Below are 20,665 nucleotides of genomic sequence, written 5' to 3'. Positions count from 1 at the left end.
CTAAATCCTCCATGAGCAATTATGACTTGAAAATCACCACCCATGCTAAGGATAACCAAAAAGCTGTCTTCAGCTATGTCAAGAACCTTGCAAATAATAAACAGCAATACTCTGATTTAATACAAAATAGCATCACATACTCAACCCCTGAAGACATTGTCAACACATCAACAGAAACATTCATCTCTCTCTCTCTCTCTCTCTATATATATATATATATATGTGTGTGTATATATATATATATATATATATATATATATATATATATATATATGTGTGTGTGTGTGTGTGTGTGTGTGTGTGTGTATTTGACAACTCACTTTGTCAAATCATGTAATGTCAACAAAGTGAATCAGTGTGTGTTTATTCTAAAATGTAGATGTTATTGTATGTCAGAAATGTCAGTGCTGGGGACATCAATATTTTCATGTGGTTTGTGAAATCTGTTTGGATATACCAAAAGTTTTGGTATTAATTACAGGATTGTGTGTCCAAATGCTTACTGGTTAGGGTTAGAGTAAGGCCTAGGTAAAGGAATACATTTAGTGTTGGGCATTTGTGTTATGCCTGGGTAGTATGTCCAACTATCTTGTGTAATGATACAGTTAGGGAAAGTTTTTTTCATAATGCACTGTGTAGAATTGGTTAGGGGTAGTGGTAGGTTAGGGTTAGCACACATGTAAGATGAGACAGCAGGGCTTTGCTGGGTGTATCTGTAATGTCCATAACCATAGCAGGTAATGTAGTAAAACCATAAAACACATATACCATCCAACAACCACAATCTAATATAAAATAAATCTGGACCACTAGGGCAAACTAAAATTGTGATACTTTAATACAAAATATAGTAAAAACGAACCAAACAAATCAAATATATGAGGCTAATTTGTTCGCAGCATATTTCAGCTCTAATGAAGTCCATTTTTCATTTTATGGGACTAAAGTGCTTAGTTTGGTTCATTTTTACTGCATTTTGTATTAAAGTATCACAATTTTAGATCATCCTAGTGGTCCAGATTTATTTTGAATTTATTGTAGTATTTGTACTAAGGGACCATGATTAGTTTTTTTGTACCAATGAGGTGTTCCATTGCGATTATTTGCATATATATATACACACACCTACTCAAGTCAGATGACATTACATCACACCCACTTGCTCTACCTCAAAATACTCCCAACCACTCTCATTCCCGCTAGGCATTATTAGATCACCGCACACTACTTACCCATCCACATATAGTGCAACCCTATAATTCCTATCCACACCTCCACCTACAACCAACTTAAACTTTATAGCCATGACTATCACACAAGTAAGTCTAGTCTGTCTTCTCATAATTCTTTACAACTTCACAAGTTATCACTCTAGCGATATCCCTAAACTTAGTAGCACAACACTATTTTATGCACTCTCATATACAGACACTGCACATTATAATAATATCTGCCCACAATTGTTCAAGAACTATATAACAGACCAATTCAGAGCTAAACACATATGCTCTCATTCCTGCTCCAAAAAAAACACAATACTTTCTCACACTCATCACCAAACCCCAACATCTGTATCACCATTTTAACACCAGGCTCGCCATAGGTGGGGGCATCCACCCCAACCCAAGCCCAAATCTATCCTGTCCAACACAAACTGCTCCAACATAATTGTCAGAACATAACACCCCCACTATCTTCATCCCTGGGAAAATCAACAACAGCAGCAAAACCAACCATCTTTTAATGCTAAATATTAATATTAGAAGTATCAGAAATAAAATACCTGAACTCCAGGCCACAATAGCACACTACTCCCCAGACATAGTTGCTTTAACAGAAACCTGGCTAAATAAAAACATAGCTAACTCAGAAGTTCTCCCTACTGGATACAATATCATTAGACAAGACAGACCACTTCGTAAAGGAGGTGAACTGCCTTACTGTATAAGTCCAACTTAACTTTACATCAAATACCAAACTCTTACTCCTCCTATTGGGACATACTTATCTCACAACCTCAACTTCACCCTAAAAAGGTCATCATCACAATTGTGATCTATAGTCTACCTGGTAATACACATGCTAGCCTTCAAGACTTCTTATCTTGGTGTTCTTCCACATACTCACAAGAAACCCTTATTCTGGAAGATTTCAACCTAGATTGGTTCACCTGTATATCAGAACCACCAAGTAATCTAATAAATCTCCATGGCTATCAGCAGCTAGTCCAAATTCCAACTAGATGTGATAAAAAATCTAAAAGGGAATCCATCCTGAACTGGGTCCTAACTAACAACCTCACATTGTACCCCACAAAGGCAGTCTCCCAGACACTTTAAGTAACCACAACATAATATACCTTATACATAGTAGAACAAGTATATGCAAAACCACTAACTATAAATACACTAGAAACACTAAAAATTTCTCTTCTGAGGTCCTCAATGCTTTACTCTGTAACTGTGACTGGACCCCCCCCCCTAAAAACCCTCCCACTTGACCAAGCTGTAGCATATTTCAACCAAACATTTCTACAACACCTAGACACTGTCGCTCCATTGCGCAAAATCAAGGTTAGAACCTCTACAAACCCCTGGCTCAGTAAAGAAACCAAACAAATCCTCAAGTCCAGAGACACTGCCTAAGTACCAAGAACTGTGCAAAAGTGCAAAAAATGCATTAGGCTGGACAAAAAATCCTACTACACAACATTACAAACTAAATACCAACATAGCCCCCCAAAATTTTGGAAAAATGTAAACCAGCTTCTAAAACCCACTCAAGAAGGCTACCCCCAAACCAAACACCCCTGACACTAAAGTTACCATCGAAACACAATTCAAATCCTACTTTGTGAAAAAAACTGAACTAAGTAAAATGGAAGACTGCTATAACAGAACTGCCCACTTTGCTGCAAATTGCTCATATAGAACTCATCACTGTACTGCTTTGAGACAGCTCCACTGGTTTGAACTTCCCAACCTCCTAACCTACAATCAGCTCTGCCTCTGTCATTCTATCTATTACCTCCCCAATAAGTGTCCTGCCCCTCAAAACCCTAGTACAACATCACTCAGCCAAAATGACTGAGCAATGCCCTTATTATACTTAATTTATACTTTGTCACACTTGTAACACTGTAAATGAGTCAGCAAAGTCTTTATTATATTTAACTTACACTTTGTAACGCTTGCATTTGTTCATGTACAGGTGCATTTGTTGTTGTTATTGTATCAGGCACATTGTGTTGTTGCACTTGCTAAATATTATGATTGCTACTACAGTCACAAATGATAACAAATACTGTGCCAGGCATATGTCCATGGTTAATTATCAAGTGCAGTACTGACCACTGCTCAGTATTCATTCCTGTTACGCCATTTGTGTACACAATAACATAGTTCACAAAGGTGCAGCAGCTATGTCGTTTATGTTGGTACATTCAGTGGCCTTTTGAGGCATGTTGGCATGCATGTGGGTTTATTTGTCAGTACCTTTCCCTAATTCCGTGTGTGCTGTCTGCCTCTCTACTATATGCATGCATTACCCCATATTTTTGTGTTTGACTTCCCTGCCCTTGTTTTGTCCTGCATCGTATATTTTATGTTGTGTGGTCCCGTCTTAACAAATTATTCTCTCCCATATACCAGCACCTAACCTGTCCTTCTTTTCTCCAAAAAGAGAGCCTATCACCACAAAAAATAATACCTATGCCCCTCTGAACAAACCTCTGACTAATGTCTCCCTTCCTCCATTTGTGTTATCCATCTTTACCTTTATCCTCGTCTTCTTTCCTACTTCTGCCATTCCTTGGGCAGTGTGCATTGTACGTGGCCCCATGCATGCCTCACTCCCCAAATTAATTCAAATCACTGCCGATTAGTATTCTTATGATGGGGCATGCCAGATCACCATTTTTCTTTGCCATGAGCTACTCAACAGATTCACCAAACCTACCATATCCCACACATTATTATTTTGGTAAGCATCTGTAACGATACTGTTTTGTGAGCAATTTTATACATGCACTCTCTAATATTAATCCAGATCTACTCTCTAATGCAACAGTTGTCTAACCACATACTTCAATATATGCTGCTATCTGTGCTACATTAATACAGTAGAACATAAGCATGAGACATTATTTGTCGTATTGAACATCGGGTCTATATTATATGAACGAATGTTCATAATATCGAATACTCTAAAGAGTGAAAATGCCGGACCTTTAACTCATTATTGTGGGGGGCTGTGCCCCCCACAACCCACACTATATTTATATATATATATATATATATATATATATATATATATATATATATATATATATGTATACACACACACACACACACACACACACACTAACTCCAAGATCACACTACAGTGAGGAAAGGGCAAATATTCTGACCTTCACTGTACTGCAATCCCACAAGAAGTACTTCGAGGTTTGGCATTTTCGCTCTTTAGAGCGTTCGGAATTATGAACATTCTTTCATATAATATAGACCCTTGAACATCTGCTTTAGATTGCTATTTTCAGAATGCATCTGTCATTTGCAGTCTGTTTTGCATTTGCTCTGCAAGCTGTAAGGCTCCATCATGGTTATTTGCACTTGGAGAAGTGTACTCACCTACATGCAGTCATGCCTTTGAGATGCTTTCTGTACTATATAACTTGGTGAAAAATTGCCGAGTATTTCAGAGCACTTTGCAGTAGTGCCTTGATTTTTTGGACTGCAGCCCATAGTTTTCCAACTGTAGATTCCTAATCTGTAGCAGACTATTCTATCATTACTCGATGCACCTGAAAAAAGCAGACTGTTATGCTGTGGAAATGTGGTCTTTGGTAAGCTTATTGTTAGGATTGTCATCCTGTATATTGCTTTAGGCAGAGGTCAAAGGTAACTGCTACTGGTCCCTTTGCTAATTCTGTTAGCTTCATACTGTTAGTTGTAGAATGCCATAGTGACCACAGTTATGGTGAGGCTGCTCAGAGGTCCAGTTAGGTATGTTTGCACAAAGTGCCAGTCCTGATCAGGCGCCCTCGTCAAATTTAAATTCAAGTGCAAAACAGCCACTGCTCTGCAGCTTATGCCACTACTGAAAGAAAAAAAAGCTGCATCAGCACAGAATGAAGGACACAAAGACACAGCAAGTTTTCTTTGAGAAATGTCTCATTGTTCTTTACCTAAAAGGGAAGATATTTGACTAGAAGCAATACCTACAGCACAAGACTCTATTCTTTGAGTTACAGTACAAGAGTCTAATTAAAACTCTCTACCACAGAAGAAACTGCCCTTAAATATGAAGACACAGCCTTAAAAGATTTGTCACTTTCAGTACAGTATGTTATTGAAGCTACTAACATGTCTGCTATGCTGGCATTCAATGGATAAAATGTCACCTGCAACATGCAGAGATCATCTAATGTCTTATTAGGATCTAAGAACTTGATTTTTAAGATATTTAAGAATAAGGGTGATGTGCAGAGCTGTAGCAACTACAGAGGGATTAAAATGATCAGTCACAGCATGAAGTCATGAGAAAGAGTATTGGAAGCTAAGTTAAGAAGGGAGGTGATGATTAGTGATCATCAGTATGGTTTCATGCCAGGAAAGAGCACTAAAGATGTGATGTTTGCTCTGTGAGTGTTGATGGAGAAGTACAGATAAGGTCAGGAGGAGTTGCATTGTGTCTTTGTGGACTTAGAGCAAGCATATGACAGGTTGCCTAGAGAGGAGTTGTGGTATTGTATGAGGAAGTCGGGAGTGGTAGAGAAGTATGTAAGAGTGGTACAGGATATGTACGAGGGTAGTGTGACAGTGGTGAGGTCTGCGGTGGGAGTGATGGATGTGTTTAAGGTGGAGGTGTGATTACATCAAGGATCAGCTCTGAGGCCTTTCTTATTTGCAATGGTGATGGACAGGTTGACAGACAAGACCAGACAGGAGTCCCCATGGATTATGATGTTTGCAGATGACATTGTGATCTGTAGTGAGAGTAGGGAGTAGGTGGAGGAGACCCTGGAGAGAAGAGGAATGAAGGTCAGCAGGGCTAAGACAGAATATATGTGTGTGAATGAAATGGGGGATAGAGGAATGGTGAGGATGCAGGGATTAGAGGTGGTGAAGGTGGATGAGCTTAAATACTTGGGATCAACAGTTCAGAGTAATGGTGAGTGTGGAAGAGAGGTGAAGAAGAGAGTACAGGCAGGATGGAGTGGGTGGAGAAGAGTGCCAGGAGTGATTTGTGACAGACGAGTACCAGTAAGAGTGAAAGGGAAGGGTCTACAAGAGGGTAGTGAGGCCAGCTATGTTATATTTTATTTATTATTTTATTTATTTTACATTTGTTTACCGGGCTAGTCCAACTGGATACATGTCCATTTTCAGTGGAGGCCCGGGGAGAAAAGCTCCGCTACAATACTACTTAAGTAAAAATAAACAAAAATGTACCAAAAAATATAAAGAAAAATAACATACAAAATAAAATAGAAAAACATGTACTTTAAACCTACGGCAGGATGTAAAAGCATTTGAGTACAGTAAGAGGTTTAGCAAAGAAAAAAAAAATAGAAGTAAAGAACTTAATTACTCTATTACAACTTCGTAAGAAGTTGAAAAATATTTATTTATGCCTTTATTACATATGGAGTAACAGAAACAGTTATATAGAGGATAATTTAGAGTGTTAAATATAAGAAGAAAAAGAATGGGTGTAACGAATCAAAAAAAGAAGGAGGTAAGAATGTTTAGTCAGGGTTATTGCAAGAGCAAAGCCAGTGGTTGGATAAGAAGAGTTTTAGTTTAGTTTTAAATAGTGGGAGTGATGTTTGAGTTGTGAGGTCTTGAGGTAGTTGATTCCATATTTTACCAACCGAGTTGGAAAATGTGGAGTCACCTGCTGTGTTATTAGATAGAGAAGTATGAATCAGTATTTTGTTAGAGGAGCGTAGGTTCTTCAGATTGTTATAGGGTTTTATGAGGGTGGAGAGCATTGGAGTGTTGTCAGGGTGGTAAAGGGCTTTATGGGCAATTGTAAGTTGGTTAAATTGTATTTGGTGGGGTAATTCTAGCCACCCTAGTTTTTAAGATTGAAGCAATGATGAGTCCTGTATGGAGAGGCTGTAGCAAATCTGGCAATATTGTTATATGATGTAGCTAGTTTGTTAAGATTATGTTTAGAAAGATTTGTATAAATAGGGAGGCATATAATAGGGTAGAGATTAAGTGGGTTCTAGCTATTGTAGTTTTGGCTTCTGGAGTAAGGAAAGATTTGATTCTATAGAGAGAACCTAGTTTTCTGTTAGTCGATTTTATTGTAGAGTTAATGTGAGTGTCAAATTTTAGTTGATTGTCAATTGTAATACCCAGGAGTTTGGTGGTTTGGTCTGGAGAGATAAGGGTGCCATTGTTGGAAGTGAGTGTGAAATTAATGGAGGGAGACAAGTGAGTGGGAGTAAAAATCAGGAGTTTGGTTTTCTTTGGGTTAAGGAGGAGACAATGATTAGAGAACCATTGCTCTATGGTTGTGAAGGTGTTTTGTGTGAGAGAATAAAGTTCAGACTGTGCTGGGGCTGAGGAAATGATGGTTGTATCATCTGCATATTGAATGCAAGTTGATAGGGGAGTGGCTAGGTGAAGGTCATTTATAAAAATAGAGAATAGTAGAGGACCTAAGGTAGAGCCCTGAGGGACTCCTATAGAGGTGGGGAGGAGATCAGAGAGATGGTTATGCCAGAGTACTGCCTGTTTTCGGTTGTCCAGATAGGATGTGAACCAATTTAAGGCTAGATTGTCAAGAGAGGGGGACTTCAGACGATGGAGAAGAAGTTGGTGGTTGACCATGTCAAAGGCTTTAGACAGGTCAACGAAGAAGGCTGAGGAAGGAGTATTATTGTTGCGGTTTTTGTTAATAGAGTCGATAAAGGATAGTAAGGCTGTAGTAGTACTATGGAATGGGCAAAAACCATGTTGGCACTTAGCTAGGAGGTTGTGGCTTAGTAGGTGATTTAGTAACTGTTTGTGGATGCATTTCTCCATTATTTTTGCAAGTGGAGATAGTAATGCTATGGGGCGGAAGTTGGAGTATTCAGTAGAATCACCTCCTTTGAACAGTGGGATGATATATGAGATTTTCCATATAGATGGAATTGTACTTTCTTTTAAGGTCCTGTTAATCAGTATAGAGATGGGGTAAGCTATAGCTTTTGCACCAAATTGGAGGAATTCTGCTGGTAATTTGTCAGCAGAGGGGGTCGTGGGTTTTAATTTTTGAAGTAAGGATGATATATAAGTGGTGGGTATGGGTTTGAGGTGAAATGGAGGGGGAGTGGAGCTTTGAGTTAATAGTTTGGAGGTATCAGGGCTTTGTTGGTTAGCTAGCTTTAGAATGGCAGAGGTAAAGAAAATATTAAAGGCATTAGCTAGGTTGGAGACAGTGGCACTGACAAAAAGGCAGGAGTCAGAGCTGGACGTGGCAGAGTTAAAGATGTTAAGATTTGCACTGGGTGTGACGAGGGGGGGACAGGATTAGGAATAAGTATATTAGACGGTCAGCCCAAGTTAGAAGGTTTGGAGACAAAGCCAGAGAGGCAAGATTACATTGGTTTGGACATGGGCTGAGGAGGGTTGCAGAGTATATTGGGAAAAAGATGCTAAGGATGAAGCTGCCAGGTAACAGGAAAAAAGGAAGGCCTAAGATAAGGTTTATGGATGTGATGAGAGAGGACATGCAGGTGGTTGATGTGATAGAGCAAGATGCAGAGGACAGGAAGAAATGGAAACAGTTGATCCACTGTGGCGACCCCTAATGGGAGCAGCCGAAAGAAGAAGAAGAAGGATATATATATATATATATATATATATATATATATATATATATATATATGTATATATAGATCCTTATCACAACACCAACACGCCACAAAGCCGACACCCAAAACACCGACACCAAAAGACCGAAAACGCACAAAACCGACAACTCACAAAACTGAACACCATAACACCAACACCCAAAACACCGACACACAAAACGTAAACTTCACATTACACACAACTATACATGCACTAACCGTAACCCAAACCCTAACCCTAAGGTCCGACACTACCGCACACTTACCCTACCCGCACCCTAACCCTAACTCACTTAACCCACCACTAAACCTACAGTCCGTCACTATTGCACACTTACCCTACCTGCACCCTAACCCTAACTCACTTAACCCACCACTAAACCTAAACTCCGTCACTATCGCACACTTAACTTACCCGCACCCTAAGTCCGACACTACCGCACACTCACCTTTCCCGCACCCTAACCCTAAATCCCTCACTATCTCACACTTACCTGTCCGCTCCCTAACACTAAATCCCTCACTATCGCACACTTACCGAGTCATGCTCACACATTGCCCATGTCGGTGTTTCGGCTGTCGGGATTTCACCTTGTCGATTATCTGTCTCGTCAGTCTTCTGGAGTCGGTCTTCTGAGCGTCGGTGTTTTGGCGTGTCGATTAAGTCAAGGGGAACCATATATATATATATATATATATATATATATATATATATATATATATATATATATACATACATACATACATACATACGTGTGTGTGGTGTGTGTGTGTGTGTGTGTGTGTGTGTGTGTGTGTGTGTGTGTGTGTGTGTGTGTGTGTGTGTGCGTGTGTGTGTGTGTTTTAGCATACCCTTGTCCGCTGTGGTGATCCCTAATGGGAGCAGCCAAAAGAAGAAGGATCTAAGAACTTGGACAGAGTTGACAAGGGATGAATCTAGATTAACTGCTGTGCAACATTGATTTGTGTAATCATGTTACCACAACTCACAGTAAATAAACATGAAATATTTATATTTCAGAAATATTTCCACCCTTTTTTTTTAGCGAAGAGAGAGATTATGAGAGAAAGAAAGAGAGAGCAGAGAACATTTTGTTGATATATTCTGTGTCAAATGATGAACTGTTTTGCTTTGCTTGCAAATTATTTGGGTACTCTATTTAAAGAGATATGCCCAAGGCTTTAAACTACCATGACAGAGCACCAGAACATACAACAAACGTAATGTGGAAGAAATCAGAAAGCAGATTGAAGAGAAACCAGAAAATGGTTGAAAAAATACATCTGTGGAATGCCAGTTATTTTCCAGTACCAGGTCAAGATCATGGAATTCCAGCACACAAGTGATACACATGACAATGGTAATTAATTTGGGGAGGTGCAACTCTTGGCATGTTTAGATCCAATCATAGTATCCAGGTATGTTGTGGCCAAAAAATGTATGTAACATTGTAAACAAAGAAGTCATGGACTACCTCCTTGGGAAGAACACTCAGAATGAAATTTTCAACTTGATTTCAAGTGCTGTTTGGAGAACCACTTTAGGAAAGGGAATAGAAGCCCATTAAATTCCTGTGATTCATAACTGCACCACAAATCTCAGTAATCAAAAACAAATGTCTATTGGTGTTATGTGGATGTTTCAAATATAGCATAAATACTCCTAAAAAATCAGGTGGGACAGTGATGTATTGGTTAGTATTAACACCTCACATTGCTTGAATATCCAGTTTGGTTCTTTCTTGGGGTGCCTTCTGTGTAGGATCTAAATGTCTGCTCTCTGTGTATGGGTACCCCAGTTTCCTGTCACATCCTAAAGACATGGCATACATGAACTTGCAAGTCCCAGACTACATTTAGCCTCACCTACTGCTTGTGTGCGCATCCTATGATGGGCTGGTACTCCAATGAAGATGAATTTCATTGCCTCAAACCCACTGAATACTGAGATAAGTTCTGACGGTACTTGGAAATGCGCATAACAATCTTGAAATATTGTCATTAATGTTGGAGAAATACAGTATAATGTGTGTCCTTATAGCACAACATTGTCTTTTCTGTAGTGATGTAGTGAAATACTGTTTGTGTTTCTTTTCGCATTTCACTGCCAGCATTTCTCTTCGTTAAGTCCCCTTGCTGCACGGTTCTTTCTCATCATGTTACAAAGTCTGTGTACTGCAAGTAAGTATCCTAGTCTTGTTTGGCTTCCCTATAAATTTACCTTTGCATCAATACATTTCAAGAACTACAAAATAAGAAATACTTTCACATTTACATGTACCTTACAGATAATGACAATATGGTGTTGTGACGGGGTGGGTGCAGGACTTGTAGTTTTAGTGTGAAGGTCTCCGAAGCATGTCTGCTGGAAGAATTGCTACTTTCTGTCTGCTGGAAGAATTGCTACTTTTTGTTTTGTGAGCAGTGCTGTGACTGTTTGTATTACACCATCTGTAAACTGCCACATGCTTTGCAGTACACAGAGCTTGTACATGATTTCACTCTGCTGTCTGCAGTCTGTGGTTTCTGTTTCAACTACGTACGGTACTTCCCTTTTGCAATCTTCCGGCCAGTCGTAAACAAATTACAGGATTACAGATGTTTAAAAAACATCAAGGAAGAGGTGAAGTCTGATTAATTGGTTAAAAAAACAGAACATTGTAATGCAGTAATTGAAAAAAAAAATAAAATAAAATAAAAGTGTGAAAGTGATACGAAGCGGACAAAGCAACATGAAGCAGAAACAGGTTATTACTGCATGCGGTCAATGAGACCTGCAAATAAAAATCCATTCTGTAAAGAAGTAAGACGTTATCCGTATAACTTCATCCTATCTGTATTTTGATCTATTTGCCACATTTAGCCTAACTAAAGAGGAGATAATCACTTCAGTCTGGCTATCATAAAGCAATTTTGGGTTCTAATGAAATTAAGACAAAATGGTACTTACAAAATGGGCATTTTGTAACCGCGAAAATCTAGTTGAGATAATACGTAAGTACCATTCTTTTTGACTACTCAGAAATCCTACTGGATAATTGGGTAAAGTAAGTAACAGACTTGTTGAGACAATAAAAACAGACACGTGTGTGGCCCATAGTGTGCACTTACCATCTTTTGCCCTAGAAGATTAAAGTTGCAGTATCCTGGCGATGCCTCCTTTCCCCAAGATGCAGTGACATCAGAGCTGGTAGAGATAAATAACAGCAGTATGGGTGATGCAACCCCTTCATGCTGAGGGCTGAAGGAGATTCTCCCCCTTACAAAACTTTTGAATGCCACTCACATCCCAGTGATGACACTGTTTTATGATCTCAGTCATCTGTGTATGTCAGTCACAAAAAACTTGACGTCTTGTCATGGAGCTGGAAAAGCTAGTATCAGGACTGAATGAATAATACTTGTTAACTGACAACAGTGATGATACAGACCATGAACAGCTTCCTTATGGACCTCAGCTTGTTCTGAACTATTTCAATAATGCTGTCTGTCTTGGTCCCCACTAGTCCCCATATTTTAAATGATGGCATACCATGAACAGCTTCTGAACTATTTCGATAATGCTCTCTCTTGGTTCATAGGTAGGTACTAGGCTATCTGCCCGAAGGCATTTATAAGCTTAACCAGAATGTGTTGGCTTTCGCCGCCCCCTTAGATTAGTTCCCTGTGCCTCTGTCCAGCAGAGCCACTGAAGTGATCCCCGGGGTAAACTTTCTGTTTCCCATCCAATCATCAAGGTTTCTCTTGAAGAGTGTTAGCGAGGAGCTCTGCCTAATGTAGACTGGAATCTTGTTCCAAAGCATGGGAGGTCTCTGGGACAGGAATCTATCCCTCCAGCATGTCCTATTTATTGCTGGGGTGAGGTTTTGGTCCCTAGAGAGTGTGGCTCGAGGGGATATGGTTTTCTTTAGGTGGAGCATGTCCATCAATTCTGGGTTGGACATGGTCTTGTATGTCAGGCAGAGATCACCTCTGAGTAGACAGTATGCAACCGAGTACAGCTGGAGTTTCTTTAGTCGAGCTGCATAGGGCATCTGTTTGAGGCCAGTGTTCCTCTTGGTGAGGTACTTCTGTGGTCTTTCCAGCTGTTGCAGGTGTCTTGTAGGGTACATCCCAAATGGGGCATTGTACTCTATGATGGGTCTGATGAGTGATGAGTAGAGGGGCACAATGACCTCTTTTGATCTGGATGCGAACCCTTTTGTGATTAGGTGGGCTACATAGAAGGATTTTCTAACCACTTTGGTAACGTGATTATCAAAGGACAGATTACTGTCTACTTGGGTCCCCAGATCCCTTATTACGTCTTCCGTATTTAGGGGACTACCACCTACCACATACTTTGAATGATGACACAGACCATGAGCAACTTCCTTATGGATCACAGCTTATTCTGAACTACTTCACTAATGTTCTCTCTCTCTTTCTTTCTTTTAGTTCCCAGTAGTCCCCACACTTTGTACAATGAAACCTTCCTAGCTGGCTGTATGTCCTAGTCTGTAGACAGCTACTTGATTATCACTTTTATATTTTTTCCATTTGCTGATGTCTTGTAGGGGCATAAATTGCCAACCTTTAGCTATACTGGTTTAGTGCTGTAGGGATATAAGCTCTGACTGCAACCCAGATGATTTGGGATCAGTTAGTGATCTGGACACTGTTGACGGTGCCCTTGGAGCAAAAAGGGAATGTTCGACTCTCTTGCTCATTCAGGTGCAAGGGAAATGGCTCAAGTGTACTGCAATACTGATACCTAGTGGAAAATGAGTGTTACAGCATGCTGTGCATAGGATAAAATGGGTGTGTGACTCCACTAAACAGTACACATGCCCTGTCACTCTCATTAGAGTGTGTGCATGACATGTGCATGTTTAATTTTGGAGATGGTGTAGAAAGTATCTCTTTGGCAAGTGAATATGTCATGTTACCAGAGGGTGGGACTAGGAAAATCAAAAGTAAAATTCTGATAGGTGTCTTGGTGATTACCTGGCTGTACTTCCAAAATGGAAATGAATGGGTCAGGTAGTAGCAGGAGACAATACTAGCTGGCACACACAAGGATAAAATGAGGATTAAAAATACTTATTGCAATTTTAACCAAAAATGGAATATTTCCCCATTTAGGGTATTTTTGTAATTAGTGTACATAGTTTTTTTTATTAGCTAATTTGTTTTTTGTCATCTTTATTTGCTCATCTTATGTTATTTGTTTCACCATGCTAAAATGTTTCATAAAATGTTTTCTTGAAAAAGAATACTTTTGTATTACTTTGTACTCAGTCATGCTGAGTCTAAGTGTAATTTAGGCTTGGTAGCATCTTTTAAAGTTGGTGGTGATATGGATGGGTGTTAAAATACTTACTGATTCATCACATATTGTTTTAGTAACTTCAGTTAGTTTTATCACTTTTCTGTGACACAGCAGCTACAGTTTCAACACCGTCACATTCATTGTCAACATCTGAATGTTCGGCTGATTATAATCTACTTGTCTTTTCTAATGTTACTGGAAACAGTATGAGGTTTCTTGATTTGGTGGCAGCTAATGCCACTTTGGGAGCACACCTATGTAGTTTATTTAAACATAGAGAGTATGTGCTATATTTAGGTATTGGATGGCATAATTAATTAGAATATTTATTTTTATGTATCAGTGCCATCTATAGTATATTGCCCCTACAGGGTTCTCTACTTGGCTTCAGATGATTGGATAGTGCCTACACATAGCAGTTGCAAGTGACTGGTACGAGCAGCACAAGAAAGTGAATTTTTATGCTTAAATGCTTCTTGTAATGTAAATGCAAGCATTACCAAGCAGCAGAATTTTTTTTCATATCATTATTCAGATGAAGCAGCCATTGACAAAGTACTATACAGTACATCTGTGATCATCTGTAATAGCTGCACTGAACATAGAGACGCACATTTAAGGGTCAGAAGCAGCTTGGACTTGCACATTTAACATTTTAGCATAGTGCAACCAGTCTGTCTTTACATTTTTTTATCTCTCTTTATGAATATGTTTGTGGTCTAGAATGTATTGGAAAGCACTCCAAAGAATAAGCCAGTGGTCCCATCTGTGTTAAAGTCATAAACTGCATGCTGTTTGCTCTGATATTTTCTAGCACTGAAAAGACCACTATGAATGAAGTTTGACTGGCAGCAGCATTCTCGACACTGATAATGTGAAATACAACAGTATGCCTGCCACTAAGATTAAGAAAAGTCAGTAAAACTGGCTAGCATTATGGTTCAATGGTAAGCTCTCTGCCTCACTCAGTAACACACGCAGCATGGTGAATCAAATGTACGATCCTTGCATCTCAGAGGTTTGGGGGTTAATCCTGACTTCAGACTTATGGAGTGTATATATCCTCCCCATTTTTCTGTAGCTTTTTCTGAGCGTTCCAGTTTTCTCCTACATCCTAAAAGCATACATGTTGATTGATGTATTTATGAGTGCAGTCAGTCCAGACCAACATTTAAGGTATCAGCTATAAAGGGAAGGTGCAAATTTGACTGAATATTTGAAAAATCAACTTGCATGTGGAAATTGCTTTAGTGTTGGTATATATAAATCAGGGAAGGGGATGTGGGTGTAAGGGATGAAGCCCCTGTTTAAAAGCAGTTTTTCTGTGTGTTTTTGCGGATGTACTGATAACTGGAACTGCAAAGCTGTTCTCTCTGTACTTCCAGTCTTGTGTGTGTGTGTGTGTGTGTGTGTGTGTGTGTGTGTGTGTGTGTGTGTGTGTGTGTGTGTGTGTGTGTGTGTATGTGTGTGTGTGTGTGTGTGTGCGCGCGCGCGTTTGGTAACAACATTCAACCACTTAATGGTCAATGCTTTGCATTCAACTATTTCATGAGCAACAATTTAGATATTCGACATTTCAGGTACCACACTAGCAGATTAAATGTATTTTAAATAATCATTTTCTTCTTAACTTTGATTAGCTTTTGTATTATTTTAATAGCTTCAGTTTGTTTGGAATTATCTTAAATTTATTTTCATTTGTCATATAATGTGCTTCCACTCCCAGTCTATGTTCAGTAATACAGCTTCAGTTGTTTTGTTGAAAAAACATGCACATTATGAAACAGAAACTAATTAGGCATAAAACACCTTTTTTCTGTATTGATTTGATGTAGTGCTGAGATAATTAAGATTAATTGCTCTGCATAGCTGTTCTGTAGAGGTAAGCTCTATGTAAGCAATTAAATAATTACTCTTTTCAGGTTCTTAAAAGTGTCTGCTCCTATACTAGTAAAATCTTTCATACTGTTTTAGTCACATAAGGGCAGACCTATGGAAATGTCTAACACTCCCACCTCTAGTCAACAATGTAAAATGCAATAATCAGAGCAAAACAACCAACTTAATGTTACAAAACTGTGACCGTACATATAAAAAGTATTCCGCTGTCTAATTAACTAGCTAATGTCACATTCATAGGAAATATTCCTACACATTTGATATCAAACTACATATATTTACACGTAGGTCATCTCCATGGGACACAGGCATTGCAGCAGATGCTGGCAGCTCTTGTTTATCAATCATACAGTTCAAGCCAGAGATCACCTGTGAAACGTAACCAGGCTACAGTGATCAACAGATGATTTTCACATTATCGTTCTGCAGAACCCCAGAATTGCAATTGCCCCCTCCCAATGTTTAATCTATAATAATGCTGGTTTGCATCATGCTTTAGCACATACATATGAAATGATAAATGTGGTAACTAATTTTTGTTGGACTTTGAATTTCAGCATGAGAAATTCTACCTCCTCCCAATGAAATAATGGCGATGACTTTAAGCAGGTGTGACCTTACTGCATGATGTAATGAACCACTGCTGAAGAAAATGAGTAGTCTGTGGTGATAAGACACAGATCCAGGATTTTAGGGATTTGCTATAATGCATCATTTTAGGGATTTGCTGCAATGCATCAAATTCTTGCTATCAATTTGCAAAAATCCTATTAAAATACTAATAGGGGTTTGTGAATCTGTCTGCTTTAACCACTATGCATTGAAATAAAATGTCAGTTTGACAGATCTGAGAGGAGCAACACTGAGTAAATGCAGAGGGAGATTCATGAATATTTTGTGTGTTACAGTTTATATAGTGATAACAGCCATAATTTTTCATTTGATAACTCTGACTCAGAAATGTCTATTAATTGACTTATGGTTCACAAAGCTCTGTAAATATATACGGCACTGCTTGATGGGAGACTAAAATCCATGTCTGAGCTTCAAGGTCAGACATTTAGATGTGCTTCACTTGTAAAGTGAATTGTTCAGTTCCCAGGACTTTCAGCTGCAGTGTATTGCTCACCTTCTACATTTTAATAAGGCTTGTTACACGGTCACCTTAAGTTAACATGGAAAATTTTGGCCTGGCCTCCCCAAAGAGGAACTAAATGCAAGAATATGAAACCCCATTCTTTAAAATGCCATTATAACTGAAGAAATGAGACAGAATTAACCATATTGAAGCATCAGTGTTTTTAAAAGACTATTAAGCAAATAGTTAGGGCTGTCTGAATATGAGTGGTAAATATTTAAATGGGAAAGGCAGTTGATGTGTAGTAAAATCCTAAACAAATGCTAAAGCTCCTGGCCTTCTACAAAAGATCTCCACTGTCGCTTTCCTACTTTGGACACAATAGAAGAGTCTTTGTGGGTTCTGTTCAAGCAGATTTATTACATACAAACACATCACGATAGAAGTTTACTGACTTTAACTTAAGTAACATATATAAACTAACTACTGCAATCATACATGCTCACTCTCTGGCTGCACTCTCAAAATGGCACTGGGAATAGCATGTGCCCAGTATTACATGTGCACACTCAGCCTTTGGCATGCTTCCTAAAGCTACAGCACATACACTCTGATCTACATCCTCCCTCTGAAAAAAATAGATCATGTAACATTATGAATCTATCTATTTGGCATGCAGATATCACAGGTAGTTCCTTGTCATGCATTTATACAAGACTATAGATATATATATATATATATATATATATATATATATATATATATATATAGATCTACTGTACTTCATTGCAAGAACACTTCTTCAAAGAAGAACAGTAGTCCCACACTTATGTGAAAATGCACTTAACCGAAAGTGGACTTTTGCGAAGAACATTTCAGCGAACTGACCAGGAACACCAAAACAATGTTTTTGCAGGGGGGCAAGCCTGGGCTTGAGGCTGTGCCCCCAACACCCTCCCCCCACTTAAATATACCAACTCCGAGATTGCACTACAGTGGGGAAACAGGTAAATTCCCTTTTCCCCACTGTAGTGTGCTTCGGCGCCTCAGTGTTCCTTAACGGTTCATTGAACCATTCTTCGTGGAAGTGCACTTTCGGTTAAGTGCACTTTCGCGTGTGTGTCTACTTCTCTTTTTCAAAGTGATGTACTTTCGATGAAGAGAAGTAGACCCATATATATATTATATATATATATATATATATATATATATATATATATAGTTAAGACCATGTTGCTGCATATTTCCCACTGGGCCTGGATATTCGACCATATCATATGACATAAAATTGGGAATTTGGTTTAGCAACTGGAGCGGTCTCTACAGAATGCTCAACCTTGGAAGTATTTGGAACATCTTCAGGAATAGAAATAGAGGTTGAAACACACTCTGGGATGGAAACAATGTTTGGTTCGCAGTGACATCTACAGTCTGTATCACAGGAACAATGCTGTGATGATAATTCTGGTACAGGAAGAAGATGCCTGTGGTTTGTGCTGTACTCCACACCCTCTGATTCTACAAGGCAAGGTCTCGGCTCTGCACATATACCTGTAACTTGACCAATCCAGTCAAAACCTTTCACTGTTTTTATTCTCACTGTCTCTCTTTCCCTCAATGGACAAAGAAATCTGCTTGATTTATCATAACTGGACCTCTGGAGAGAACGCTTCTTGAATAATTGAGCCTTGATAGTTTTGTTGTTCTTAGTTTTAGGACTCAATAAACTGGAACTAATAGATAGCATCATTCTGGTTTGCCTGGATAGAAGTCTTTGAGCAGGTGAGCCAAGAATATAGTCACGAGGTATGTTTCTGAGATTAAGTAAATTCAAAAAGACATCGGTATTGACCTTTCAAGTAATTACTTTGCACTCTGCACTGCATGTTCAGCTAGCCCATTTGACTGTGGATATTCAGGACTGCTAGTAACATGTACAAAGTCCCATTCTCTTGCAAATTTCTGAAACAACTGACTAGTAAATTGAGGACCATTGTCTGAAATGACTTTGTGTGGACTACCATGGACTGAGAAATGACATTTCAACTTGATAATAACAGTAGTGGATGTTAGCTTAGGTAGTAAATCAATCTCAAACCAATTTGAATAAGACTCTACCAATACTAAGTAGTGTTGATTGTTCCACTCGAAGATATCAGTGGCTACAGTTGACCAAGTTAGTTCAGGAACTTGACTTAGCTGAAGTGGTTCTCTTTCCAAATGCGGTCTAGTACTATTCCATACTGAACAAGAAGAAAGTACCTTATCAATGTCTTTCAGTAATCAAGGCTAAAATTCTATTTTCTTGTTCTTCTCTAAGTGGATGTGGAACCTGGGTGACCATGATGCAAAATCTGGATATATTGTTGTTGTAAGGAAGCAAGAACAACAATTTTAGGACCTTTGAAAATAATGCCATCTTCATTCAACATTTCATCTCTGTAATGAAAATAGGTTTGCACTTCAGGTGGTACACTAGTTTGGTTTGATGGCCATCCAACTTTAATGTAGTGATTGAGCTTTTGCAAAATTGAATCAGTCTTTGTGTGATCTCTTAACTCATCATGTCTAGTGGTAGAAAAATTGTGTAATGACTTCACGTCAAAGTCAAAATTCTCTGCATCACGCTCTTATGTCTTATTTCTGGGCAATCTGAATAAGGTATCAGCCAGATACAGTAGTTTGCCTTCCATGTAGACCATTTTAAAATTGTACTTTTGCAATCTGAGCATCATTCTTTGCAATCTTGCTGGAACTGAATGCATAAGCTTCTTTAGAATGGTGGTCAGTTTCAATCTGAATAGCTCGACCATAAAAATAATCATAAAACTTGGAACATGCAAATACTATTGCCAAAAGTTCTTTCTCAATTTGAGCATACTGCATTTTAGTCTGGGTAAGTGTTCTAGATGCATAGGCTACTGGTCTGCCCTCTTGAAGAGTAAGTGCACCAAGAGCAAATTTTGAAGCATCACTGGAAAGAGTGACTGTTTTATTCACATCATAGTATCTTAATGTAGTTGGGGTGGCAATTTTCTGCTTAAGATCTTCAAATGCCTTCTGGTGCTGTTCTAACCATGACCATGTAACATTTTTGCACATCAGCTCTCTTAAAGGTCCTGTCAACTCACTGAAGTCTGGTATAAACTTGCCTAAATAGTTGACCATGCCTAAGAAATGCTGTAGAGCTGGAACATTATATGGTGCTGACATCTCAAGAATAGCTGTTTGCTTGGTCGGGTTGGGTCGGGTCTCAAGTCAGTACTGGTAAATAAATGACCTACATATGTATCTTCTGGAAGTATGAATTTGCACTTCAGAGGGTTGAGCTTCAAGTTTACTTCACATGTTCTGTCTAGAACTCTCTTTAGGTTTCTGTCATGCTCTTCTTCACCATTGCCTCCAACGAATAAATCATCTATTATTATGGCACAAGGATATTCCGAAAAAAATTGCACCATTGGATGCTAGAAGACTTCACTTGCAGAATGTATTCTAAGTGGCATCCTTAGGAATCTGTATC

This window comes from Protopterus annectens, chromosome 5.part0, assembly GCF_019279795.1.
Source record: "Protopterus annectens isolate FY-2018-M chromosome 5.part0, PAN1.0, whole genome shotgun sequence".
NCBI lineage: Eukaryota > Metazoa > Chordata > Ceratodontiformes > Protopteridae > Protopterus > Protopterus annectens.
Note: the sequence above shows the minus strand (reverse complement) of the source record.